The sequence below is a fragment of the Chiloscyllium plagiosum genome, chromosome 11, assembly GCF_004010195.1.
Source record: "Chiloscyllium plagiosum isolate BGI_BamShark_2017 chromosome 11, ASM401019v2, whole genome shotgun sequence".
In the NCBI taxonomy this organism is placed as follows: Eukaryota; Metazoa; Chordata; class Chondrichthyes; order Orectolobiformes; family Hemiscylliidae; genus Chiloscyllium; species Chiloscyllium plagiosum.
The window spans coordinates 63,845,372-63,856,188 of NC_057720.1; the positions used below are offsets into that span (position 1 = coordinate 63,845,372).

Below are 10,817 nucleotides of genomic sequence, written 5' to 3' on the forward strand. Positions count from 1 at the left end.
CTGGAGAGGGTTCAGAAAAGATTTACCAGGATATTGAGTGGACTGGAGGGTTTGAGTTATAAGGAGAGGCTGGACAAGCTCGGACTTTTTTCATTGAAATATAGGAGGTTGAGGGTGACCTTGTAGTGGTGTATAATGTCATGAGGGACATAGATAAGGTGAATAGCAAAAGTCTTTTCCCCGGGGGGGGGGGACCGGAGAGCATAATTTTAAGGTGAGAGGAGAAAGGTTTAAAAAGGACCTGAGAGGCAATGTTTTCACACAGAGGGTGGTTCATACATGAAATGTAACTGCTAGAGGAAGTGGTCGAGGCAGGTACAGTTACAACATTTAAAAGACATTTGGAAAGGTATATGATTAGGAAAGTTTTGGAGGAATTTGGGCCAAACAGAGGCAAATGAGACTAGTTTAGTTTGGGGAAACTTGGTTGGCATGGATGAGTTGGGCTGAAGGGTCTGGTTCCATGCTGTATGACTCTATGACTCTTCACAGAAGCTATTTCCAACAAATATTTTTCTTAAAGTCCAATGCCAAATCTCTTCCTACTCAATTCTCACTCCAGCTCATCTGACAACTTTTCTGAAAGAGTAACTCGAACTGTGAGCCATGGCAATGTGCCAGCTGCCTTTATAACAGAAGAGAATGCATCAGAACTGAGCTTGAGCCAGTTCCCTCCCAAGGCATATAACACATGCCCTTCAGAAAAGGCTCACTACAAATGACAAGATGAAGGAATCCTGATTGATTTTTCCTTCCATAACTTAACTGGCACCAAAAAAGCCACTCTATCTCAGTTCAGCCAAATCCTCATAAACCAGGGACTAAATGTTGAATCAATAAAGCTCATTTTCACACTCTAGCTGCTAACTATGCCATTCAGAATATAATGTAGCTCTTGATTAAACATCCCAGTAGTGTTATATTTGAATGAGATTAGCAGATATCATAATTAAATTAAAATAGATATTTGTAAGGTATTTTTTACTTCTTCGTTTTCTTCAAGTTTGTAACTTGGACTGCCAAAGAGAGAATTTTGTTAAAATTGTATCATCAAGAAATTATCCCTTACAAGAATGTGTGACATTCATTGAATATTTCATTACAATGAATTTCATTGGATTCTTTAGGCTGGTCCTATTCAATACATCTTTACATCATAATTTAAAAGCAATTAAAGAATCAGAAAATTCTATGCACTGTTAACTGGATGGTTCAAAACAACAGCTAGTATAATAATCATTAATTTCACTGCTAACAGAATTACAGTATTTTGACCAACATCTATGTCACTAACCTTTTCAATTAGATGGAGATCCAAATTATCCCTAATTTGTTACAAAAGCTATGAGAATCAAATTAATCCTTTTGGCTTCTTCTGCCTGTTATTATAACTTCCACATTCTTCACAACTTAGATGTCTGCATTTGCTAATTCTGCACTCACAAGCATCAACAGTTTTAATAGCTTCATCATTAATGGCTGCGTCTTCAACCTTAAGTTCTGGAATTTCCTCCCTAAGACCTTATTCCTCTCTACCTCCCTTTCCTCTTGTTAGACTTCACCTTTTGGCAATTAATGAGTCTTAAATGATCAAACTGATATGTACTGAAGTCTTAATTTGTATGTATTATTGGGATGATTTATGAATTTTAGGATATGATGTCAAGAAAATTTCTGAAGTGCACATCTCATTAAGTACCAAATACGATAGTATAGTTTTAAGAAAGAACAGATGGAGCAAAGTGGAGTTATAGCTAGAACATATTTGGGCTCCAACAAATCTAGCTTAGCAGTAAACAGAAGTCAAAACTACAATAATCGCTGGTCAGGAAGGTGGCTGAAGGTTAGATGTTCAAGAATCTCTGGTCAAAACGTAAATTTAATTCAAAGGGAAATCAAAACTGCAAAGCTGAAGGGTTAGAATAATGATCCGAGGATCTCCAATTAAGAGATACAAATTACGGTTACATTGTTATGGGGTGGCCAAGACTGCTCTTCCCATTAGTAAAGAGTTGAGAATATTTTATTAGAAGCCCTTAGTTGTGTTCACACAGATGCATACACTTGGGCTACATGCTGCAAAACTATCTGCAAAAAGGATTTAAAAAATAGAAGTGGATTACTGAGATCTTTTACTAAGATCTTTGCATTTGCCACAGGACATGATGCAGGATATTGGTCATGAGAGTGAGTTAAAAGTAGGCCAGCTGCTGGAAAGTTATATTTGCACAGGACATATTTCTAGTCAATGGTTGTTTGTTATGTAATGAGGAGTTTCCATAAGAAACCAGTATCAGGAATTATCACAGGTTTAAGAATTGCTATTAGAATTCAGTATTAGAGAACACTGAATCCAGTACAGACAAGAATGCCCGGACTAAAGTAATAAAAAGAAAGGGCATGAGACGGGTGGAAAAGACTACAGATAGAGTCAGAGGGTGAGCAAGAGCAAGTGTAAAGGAAAGAGAGAGGGAAGGGAAGAAGAAAGCAGACAGAGAAGTGCATGTGAGAATGTGTGAGAGTGAGAGAGACAGACAGACAGCATGTGTCCAGCCCAGCTGAGAATTGAGGGTCTACAAGCAATCATCCTTCAGAACCAGAGCAGTTACTAATAATGTCTGTCCTCCTTTTGCCTGCTTGGCAACCCGTACATAACTAAATGTAAATTATACAGAAAATATATTCTTATAAATTGGAAAAAAGGTCAAGTTACAAAGTTAGTAAGGCTACAATTATTCTCAGATGCATATGCTCCTGTCAGTCTTGTTTTAAAACAACTGGTTTAAGGTAGCTTGCTAGTTATTTTGAATAGAATTCAATGCAATGAAGGAATATATCCTGTGGCCAGCAACCTTAATAGACAACAACAGTGGGGATGAAGAGCTGATGAAGGGCTTCTGCCCAAAACGTTGATTCAGCTACTTCTCAGATGCTACCTGACCTGCTGTGCTTTTCCTGCGCCACATTTCCAACAACATCAGTGGCAAAGAAGATTTTAAAGATGCTTTCTCCAGACTTTAACCAGCCTGGTAGATTGACAAAGTTTGACTAGGTTTCCACTGAAATGAGCACAAATTTGTGGTCCCAAACTGTTATCACAGTCATGCATGTCCAGATTCTATCGATATCATTAACACCTATAAACATTGTTTTGCTTAATATTTTAAACTTGAATAATGCACCTTGGAATAGGAGACATTTCAGACAGAATTTGCCTCCTTGTTAAGGTAAACCTATATGAAAACTATTTTGTTAAAACAATATTGAATATACATTTTGCTACTGATAGCATCCTTGAGGTGCTTTATACATGGTGAAATTTATCTTTAGTTAATATTAACTAATGTTATTCAAGATCCCCAATGCAAGATAAATGCAAATGAGAGAGATACACAATTACAATTTTTTTTCAAATTTCCTGCTTCCACAACTCTACCCAAGGGCATTAATGACTTTTTGGGTGAAGGAGTGCTTTTACTGTTTGCTTAAAAAAAAACACATTCACACAAGTTTTATTTAAATTTTAATGTATTAATACACAATAATTTATATATAACATTATAGAGAATACCTTATTATTTCCTGTAACATGCAAGGAAGGAGACAATTAATGCTTTGGAGTCAATATAAGACATATATTTTCAGTAATAATGTATGAATGACACACAACATGGCTTTCAGGCTCAACAGAAGAGCACATCTGGAATCAAGATAGTTATATCAAAATGAATGGAATGCTGGCTGCAAATTGTCCTCTTCCCCATTAGCAACAGTATTTGGCAAGAACAAAATAAAAAAAAGCCCTCAAGCAATACTTGAAAATCATTCCAATGTCTACTAGTTCTTTAAAAAGTAACGTTTCCTGGCAGTTCAGAAATCATTAAGCATGTGAAAGTTAGAGGGTTGCTGGATTGCCCTCCTTAATCAGATGCCAACACAAAAATGCAGCCTTTGACTTTCACAGAAAGAGCATATAAAACAGACTGCAGACAGAAAGAAAATTATGAAGGTAACTTCAATTACATAGAAAACATACACTTGTGTCCTCATTCATCCTTGGCAGAGAAAAACATCATTGGCGAGGGTGGGGGCGGGGGGGGGGGTTGCGGTTGTGGTGGTGAGAAGAGAGAGAACAGTGCACATATACTGGTCTATCAGTCCTACTTGTACTGATTAATTTGTTCCCGCTGTTCTAGTCCAAAACTGTTTAGTTAGAAAAAATGGAAACTGATTTTTTTTTAAGAAAAGGATTTTTCCATTTTCCTTCCCACTTTGAACTGCTTACTGCCATCAATCTTCCTCTTGTCAAGGATACAGGCTGAGGTCTTCTTTGCTGTTTCCAGTACAAGGACTATTCCAAGAATGAATAAGCTTCTGTGATCTCCACAGGAAGTAGCAATCCCAAACTGCACTCTTGCCTCCATAGTGAACTAACCCATAAAACAGATCACATGTTAGAAGGCTTGAAGTCAATCTTTGCAAGAACTGAAAATCAAAACCATGGTGTAGGGGACAAGGGTTTCATTTTACTTCCAGGCCAACCTGGTCCATCTGATAGCATCCATATTTATTAACCTAGAGAATTAGCAAAAGCTGGCCCAACAGTTGAAAAAAAAAGGAATATGTAGTTTTAACAAGGTTTAGATTTGGAAATTGAATGAACAATGGGCTGAATCACTGTAGCCATTGAATAGTTGGAAAAATATAGTGAAGTTGGAGAAAATAGGACAATTAATGCAGAGGAAAAGAAACATCTGATATTATACTCAAGGATTGAAAGGCAAAAAGAGAATTTTGCCAGTAAGTGTTGAGAGGCCCATTTCCAATGCCTCATCTTGTCTCATTTATATGCAGTTTCCTAATCTCCTACACAGTGGAGATAAACTATATGGTGCCAATTCATTCCATTAGAGTCAGAATGTATACCAGCTTGCTTCTTGCTCCTCAATCTAGACCAGCAGTCCCCGGTGTCTCAGGGCAGCAAATGCCTGCAAACCCTATCCACAGAGGCTGGCACTGGAATTACAATAGCCTCACCACATCATTATGGCACATCTCCAACTCACTCAGAATAGAGTTATCCACCTCAACGTTGCATGTTGGAGCACACCAACACCATTCATTGTAATGCTGCTACCAAGCGGTTTTGTACACATGAATCTATTTCATGTATCAGACCAGGGTGCACCTCAGGGCTTTCCACTTGGTTTCTTAACAATCACATTTCACACCATGCTCACAGCATCTTTGCATTGCCTTTTCTTTTTGTGCTTTGCCACCTCATTAGAATTTACAGCCTCACTGTGGATCAACATTGCTTGGCCTTTTGGCATCAACAGAAAGCCAAGTAGCTTCGCATAGTTTCCAGGAGTTAATAACTAAGGGGTGGACATGTTGCTGTACAAGACCATCCTACATCCATGTCACAGTTACAGCATGTTCCAGCAGCTTTCATGGCAAACATGCCATATGTGCTTTAGTTAAATAGTCACGTCTCAAGATCCAAGTGAAGCAATCCTTGGTGAAATAAAGGGGGACTGTCATTCGTCTGGCACGTGGTTCTGCCACAGTCAGTCAAGGGTAGCATCCAATCTCAGTCCAGGGTTTGAACATGGTGAGTTTTTCACATGGGGCTGACAGAGTCAGGGGTTCAATAGCACTATATGTTTACAGAATGGGCCATAGTCAATCCTGCAGGTCCAGAAAGCAACAATCTAAGCATCAGTGATAAGTCAGTTCAGAACTGCACGAAGATCAGTCAGGGCTGTCTTTTCAAATTAAACAGGCATTGGGTCACAGCAAGTCCTGGGAGTCTATTCACAGAAAGTTAAGGTAGGTTAGTAGGCCGACCAAAGAGGTAGGCAAGTCAAGGAAATCAATTTTGGGGATTAGAAGTAACATGCTGATATGCAGAAGGGTCATGAATTGTGTTGAGGCAACTGAGCATACAAAAGTGGGAGACAATAGTGCATTGGAGGACACAGATTACTGTGGGAAGAGAGTGCTTACAACTGCCTTGGCTTTAATGAGTGGATAGAGTATCAGTGGGGCTAAGCTATGGGGCCAGGGTCAGGGGGTTAATGTTGGGAGATGATGACAAACTAAAAAAAGTCAGATGGGAATGTATGGAAAGTCAGAACTAATGGCGTCAAACAGGAAATAGAAGGAAGCAAGGAATATGAAATTATTTTGGGGGGATTGCAGGTCACCTAGATTAAGAAGCTGAGCCTGTGACTTTGCAAAGTGTGACCTGTGTTACCTTCCATCTTTATCCAAATCTCAAATATGCAATAGAAATCAAAAATGGCTGGCACCACATCCAGAGATGAAACTTTTACTTCCTATCTAAGCATGAAGGCTGGACTTGTGAGTAACATGAGACCCTTCAAGGGACAATTGACATATGGACTGCAGCAGCTCAAGGTGGCAGCTCACCATCACCTTCTCAAGGATAACTAGTGGCCAGCAATAAATGCTTGCTCAGCCAGTGATGTCTACGTGCAAAAAATGAATTTTTAAAAATTGCATTAATCAGGTACTGACAGTTAAAGACAAGTCTAAACAGAGTGTCCTTTATATAATGTGCATACAGTATCCAAATGTGAGAGGTAAATATCAGTCACAAGCAATTTTACCACATCATCGATCATTAGAATTTGGTCACAGTCACCTCTGTGAAGCAGACATAGTTACAGTCAACCTTAAAATGACTCACCTGCAGGTTACCATTCACAAAAATAATTCAAAATCTCATAGGCTGCACAAAGGCTTGGAGCTCATTTCCTTTCACCTTCACTACGTATTTGCCAACATGCTCTTAGTGTAGTGTTACTTTCTTTAGGTGCTTTCAGTAACCCTACCACACCTGCAGTGCCCTTCTGTATTTGCATGGCATGGCTTGTGCTGTATACACTGGAATAACATTCACTATGACAAAGGATCATGTACAGACTCTCCATGGCCTTCATTGTCAGATCCTCCACATTCCACTGTATCAAGGACAACAATAAACTGTCATCTACAATGACGTAAATGCAGACTGCTCACATCATTCAGAACCTGTTGTAATATCCCCCACAGAGGTTCACTCGAACCATGACCACTTGATCCAGGAAAAGCAGGAGTTATCATCAGTATAGAGAAGGTGTGGAGAAAGAGAGGGGTAGCAAATATGTCAGCAAGCCCAGGGCCATCAGCTGCTGAACAACCTCTACCCTAAGAGGCCACAGTTGAAGTTTCCCTCAGGATACAGAGGTGCTGTAGGAGGCCAAGAATTTTTTTTTAAATTCACTCATGTGATGTAGGCATCAGTGGCTGACCAGCAAGGAATGGCGATATATTTCCAAGTCAGGATGGTTAGGAGCTTGGAGGGGAACTTTCAGACGATAGTGTCCCCATCTATCTACTGCCCTTACTATTCTTAATGGAAATGATCATGGGTTTGGTAGGTGCTCTGGGTACTCCGGTTTCCTCCCAAAGTCCAAGGGGTGCTAATCAGATTGTCTCTTATTGAAGATGGTCATTGCTTGGCATTTGTGTGGTACAAATGTTATTGGCACTTGTTAGCTCAAACCTGGATACTAACTATACAGAACTTGTTGCATTTGAATGTGGACTACTTCAGAAAATTGTGGGGCCTATGGAAACCTAAAGTGGGTATCACCGAGCAAGTTATTCCCAAGCAGGTACTATTTAATAGAACTGTTGATGACACTTTCCATCATTTTACTGATAGTCAAGTGTAGACTGATGGGGCAGTGTTTTGCTGGTTTGGGTTTGTCCTGCTTTTTATGTACATATATACTTGGTCAATTTTTCACATTGCAGGTAGATGCCAGTGTTGTAACTATATTGGAAGAACTCTCGCTAGGAGAGTGGTATGTTCTGGAGCACAAGTCTTGAGTGCTATTGCTGGAATGCTGTCAGAGCCCATTGTCTTTTCAGTATCTAATACTTCCAACCATTTCTTGATATCATGTGCAGTGAATCGAATTGGCTGAAAACTGGTATTGATGATGCTGAGACCGCCTGGAGGAAGCAGATATGGATCATCGACTCAGCAATTCTGGTTGAAGATTCAGTCTTATCTTTTGCACTGACATGCTGAGCTCTTCATCGAGGATGGGGATATTTGTGGAGCCCCCTCCTCCGGCCAGTTGCTTAATTGTTCACCACTTTTCATGACTGGATGTGGCAGGACTGCAGAGCTTAGATTTGATCTATTGGTTGTCGGATTGCTGAGCTCCAATTATCGCTTGCTGCTTATGCTGTTTGGCACACAAATAGTCCTATTTGGTAGCTTCACCAGGTTGACACATTATTAGGCATGTCAGTTGCTGCTCCTGGCATGCCCTCCTGAGCTCTCCATTGAACCAGGGCTAATCCCCTGGCTTTACAGTAATGGTTCAGTGGGGGATAAAGCGGGTAATGGTTGCAGATTGTGTTGGAGTACAATTCATCTCATGGCTGCCCAATCTTGCATTGTTAGACCTGTTTGAAATCTGTTGCATTAAGCAAGGTGCTCGGGCCACACAACGTAATGGAGATTATTCTCAATGTGAAGGCGGGACATTTTCTTCACATGGATTAGATTAGATTACATTACATTACAGTGTGGAAACAGGCCCTTCGGCCCAACAAGTCCACACCGACCCGCCGAAGCGCAACCCACCCATACCCCTAACCTAACACTACGGGCAATTTAGCATGGCCAATTCACCTGACCTGCACATTTTTGGACTGTGGGAGGAAACCGGAGCACCCAGAGGAAACCCACGCAGACACGGGGAGAACGTGCAAACTCCACACAGTCAGTCGCCTGAGGTGGGAATTGAACCCGGGTCTCTGGCACTGTGAGGCAGCAGTGCTAACCACTGTGCCACCGTGCCGCCCACACTGTTACTACACTGTCATGGACAGATGCATTTGAGGCAGACAGATTGGTAAGGATGAGATCAATTATGTTATCCCCTCTTGTTGATTCCCTCATGACCTGTGAAGACCCAGACGAGCAACATGTCCTTTAGGACCCAACCAGATTGATCCATAGTGCTGCTGCTGAGCTAATTTTCATTGACAACATTGAAATCCCCACCCAGAGTACATTTTGCACCCTTGCCTAAGTGTTGGTCAACTTGGAGGAGTACTGATTCATTGGCCTAGGGAGGACATTGCATGATAATCAGCAGAAACTTCCTTGTCCATGTTTAACCAGAAGCCATGGGACTCATGACATCTGGAGTCAACACTAAGGACTCCGAAAGCAACTCCCTCCCGAATATATACCACAGTGTCGCAACCCCTACTGAGTCTTTCCTGCTGGTGGGACAGGACATACGCAGGGATGGTGATGGTAGTGGCCTGGAAGGTACAATTCCACAAAGATGACTATGTCAGACTTTTGCTTGACTAGTCTGTGAGACAATTCGCCCAATTTTTGCATTGGCCCCCAGATGTAGTAAGGAGGACTTAGTTGTTGACAGAGTTATTTCTGCCTTTATCTTTTCTGGTGCCTAGATCCATTTCATTTCTTTATTGAGACTTCATAGTGATTTATATAACTGAGTGATTTGATGGGGCAATTCAGAATGAAGTTGAGAGTCAACCACATTACTATGACTCTGCAGACACATGTAGGCCAAACAAAATTTCCTTCCCTGAAGGACATTAGTGAGCTAGATGGATTTTCCATGACCATCTATATGGTTTCATGGTCTTCAAAAGATTCTTAATTCTATAACTTTTTGATTGAATTCTAATTCCACATTCTGCCATAGGTTCACTGAACATTAGCTGAGTTTATGGATTAATGTCTAGTATAATACCACTAGGCCATCGCATACCCCACCTTCCAATCTCTATCATCATTGACATCATGTCCTCCAGACGAGGAAAGTTATCACCAAAGACTGCAGACATGATGGATCATACAAACATTTCCTACACTGTAACAGGACTTGCTACATGAAGGGATAGCTGTCAAGCTAACAGTTGTGCTGAAAACCTTTATGTAACCGGCTGCTTCCAAGGAACCACAAAGGACGCAGAAGACCTCTCAATCTATGTCCCACAGATATATTAAACTTATTACTGATGCAATTTGTGCCAGATCACACCACTTCATTTCATTTTCCAATGAGGTGGTCAGTTCTGCTGGTAGTAGGTTTTGCCAAGTTAGCTGACTTCCCCCTCTTATACACGTTACATTGAGAGCACCATATCATATATCCAGCAGACTTCAACTGAAAAGTCTCTACTCTGATAATGTGCAAGTCATCTGTGATCATAAGCACTGTGAAACAATGTATGGGATTCATATACAGAGGAACCTCGATTATCTGGCATTCAATTATCTGAATATCGGATTATCCGGCAACATAGCAAGGTCCCAATGATTGGCTGGAATTCGATTAACCAAACGAACTACTCCTCCCACCTGTGTCCTTCGGATAATTGAGGTTCTTCTGTATATATCTTAGGATTACTTGAGTTTGCAATTTTCCATTTGAGTTTGTGGCTTGTGATTTGCGTCTGAAGGTATTTAATGATCAATTTTTCAGTAGTCATGATTTGGAGATGCCGGTGTTGGACTGGGGTTTTTGAGCAAAGTACAATGTAACTCTGCAGGTACAAATTCACCCCACAAAATATATGTGTGCATGTGGGACTTTGTCTGTGTGTGTGTCTATCTGGGGTGGGGGTTGTGAGTGTGAGAAAGTGTGTGTGTGTGTGTGTGTGTGTGTGAGAAAGTGTGTGTGTGTGTGTGTGTGTGTGTGTGTGTGTGTGTGTGTGTGTGTGTGTGTGTGTGTGTGTGTGTG

The 10,817-nt window shown here is 40.7% G+C and overlaps 1 protein-coding gene across 1 annotated transcript in view; it reads right to left on the reverse strand.

Moving 5' to 3' along the window:
* Window positions 1-10,817, reverse strand: part of hmcn1 (hemicentin 1) — a 599,829-nt gene that overhangs the window by 505,874 nt on the left and 83,138 nt on the right. The gene's annotated exons all lie outside the window — the stretch shown is intronic.